The sequence below is a fragment of the Triticum urartu genome, chromosome 3A, assembly GCF_056163025.1.
Source record: "Triticum urartu cultivar PI428250 chromosome 3A, HENAU_Tu73, whole genome shotgun sequence".
NCBI classification, from domain to species: domain Eukaryota; kingdom Viridiplantae; phylum Streptophyta; class Magnoliopsida; order Poales; family Poaceae; genus Triticum; species Triticum urartu.
In genome coordinates this window covers 706,489,810-706,492,168 of record NC_141875.1, presented here as the reverse complement: position 1 = coordinate 706,492,168, position 2,359 = coordinate 706,489,810, and the positions used below count along the sequence as shown (strand labels likewise).

General features: G+C 52.9%; 1 pseudogene; it reads right to left on the bottom strand.

The window, feature by feature from the left end:
• Positions 1-1,430: 1,430 nt before the first annotated feature.
• On the bottom strand, positions 1,431-2,040 carry LOC147981927 (uncharacterized; annotated as a pseudogene).
• Between the last annotated feature and the right edge of the window lie 319 nt (positions 2,041-2,359).

The window sequence follows — 2,359 nt, the reverse complement described above, 5'->3', positions numbered from 1 at the left end:
TGGGCCATGTACTATTCACGATGGGCCAAAGTGCACTGGAGACTTTAGTTTTTATTCCTTTTATCTTTTTTCCTTACTGTTTTCTATTTTAGACATTGTTTTCTATTTATTTGAGGCACTAAATGATTTTAGTAAAATATGAAACCTAGCACATAAATGCAATGCAGTGATATGATGATACTCACAAAATTTCAAGTCAAATGGAAATACATAAACATTTGTTTATTTTGAAATGGTTATTTTTTTTATTTTTGGACCACTTTATATTTTACTTGGGATTAATTGGTGAGTCAAATGATGTTGGTTTCAACATGACAAATGATTAGGGGAATTTATAGAATAATGCGAACATTTTGGATTTCATGTTTGAGGAAATAATTTATTTGACTTCATTTTAAATTTGAAAATGACTTTGATTTTTAATAAGTGGTAATTTGGCTTAGTTAAACTTGATGACTGGGCACCATTAGGGTGAGGTTACTGTAGCATGATTCTCTGGGTGTTACATCCCTGCCCTCCACCCCGACCCCATGCCCGGGTGAAAACCCTAAATCTCCTTAGATTGTGCGGAGGCGGCACTGTGTGTCGTACCCTTCTTGGAGGCGCCGCCTGGGGCGTTTGGGTGCTCGGTTTGAGACTGCAGGCAGAGGGGATGGGACCAGTGGCAGCAGGTGGTGTTTCACGTCGGAGGAGTGGCGTGGCATCTGGCACGTCGATAGCGGCGGGTCTTAGCAGCATGGAGCAGTGGGGTCTCGCCGGTGGGCATGTGATGATGGACGAGCGCAAGATGGTGGCATTGTCTGCTGTTGACGGCAGCTAGACCGGGCAAGGTAGATGCATCAGTACATCACTAGAGATGGATGGGTGGCAGATGGCTGCGGCGGCCTCATACCCGGCAGGCGTCCTAGTTGAGGAGTGCGCCGGACTGGTGGGTGCCCCATACCCGGCAGGCGTCCTGGTTGGGACCTCAGGTCTTAGATGTTAGGTTTGGCTGCGAGGTCTGTTTGGTATTAGGTCCAGACTATCAGCATCCCTACATCAACTGGATAGCAGTAGCGACAGATGTTGCCTAGAAGATGGTTTTAGTCTTACTGGTGTATGACCTTATAAGAGCAACTCTAGCAGACCCCGCAAAAGTACAACCCGCAAAACGCGTTTGCGGGTTCACGAAAATCATTTTTGCGGGTCAAAATCATACGCGGCCGAGCAAAACCCGTATCTAAACCTGCATATTTTTTAAAAAAATGTTTCGCGGGAGAAATTGAACGAACAGAGTTCATCACATACTACATTGTTCATGGCATACTACATAGTTCATCACAACTAGAAGCATAGTTATACTACATACTACGTTAAACTAGTACTAGGGGGTTGGATTTGACGGTGGCGAGGTTGCGGCAACTCGATGACGTCGAAGAGAAGCCGAACGCTCAATCCTCCTCGCTGGAGCTGCAAAGATCGATGTACTTCTCCAATTGCTCCTTGCGGATGTGCCGCCACTCCTCCGCCTTCTCGTTGGCGGCGATGTTGTCGGCGACCGCCTGCCGCCACTCGAGGGCTTCGAGCTCCTCGGCATGGCGCCGGCGCTCCTCCTCCTCGCGCACGCTCCGCTCGGTGATGGCAGCGGCGACGGCGTCGAAATCCGTGACGTATTCCTCGGGCCTGATGACTCCGCGGCGGCCGAGCGGAGCGGGCTCCTCGAGGCTCCTTCTTCACCGGGACGAAGCCGAACGGCGCCGGCGGCTCCGGTTTCTCCTCCTCGTCCGACCACTCCCTCTTCACGGGGAGGAAGCCCGCGACGTAGGAGGAGGATCCGGCGTATAAAGACCGTGCGGAGGAGAAGGACGCGCGCCGACAGTCGTACTCCTCCGTCTCGCGGCGGTCGAAGCTCGCCGGCGGCGACAGCCCGTGGTTGGTCCACTTCCGCGCGTCGCGCTTTCTCGCGCCGTCGGACCGGACACGCCGCTCGCGCTCCGGGTCCCTCTCCCGGCCGGATATGCTGCCGGAGCCGCATCCAGAGCTCCACATTCGCCCCCACATGGCGGCTGGAGGCGGGCCGGAGGGTCGCCGGCGGCGAGAAATTGGGAGAGGGGAAAGGGGAATCGGGTGGCTCACGGCGGCGGGGGATAGGGTTTGGACCCGCAAAAGGGTCACGGAACCACACTTATAGCGCTCGGGGGGGATGTTTGCAGGTTGCGGCAAAAGTTTTTGCGGGCCGGACGAGTATGCGGGGTCTGTTCTGGCCGCAAAATTGGCCTGAGCCCACATACTCGCCGGAATTTTTGCGGGCCGTGCATTTTGCGGGGTCTGCTAGAGTTGCTCTAAGATCTTGTGTGAATAATTAATAAAGTAGTTGTAT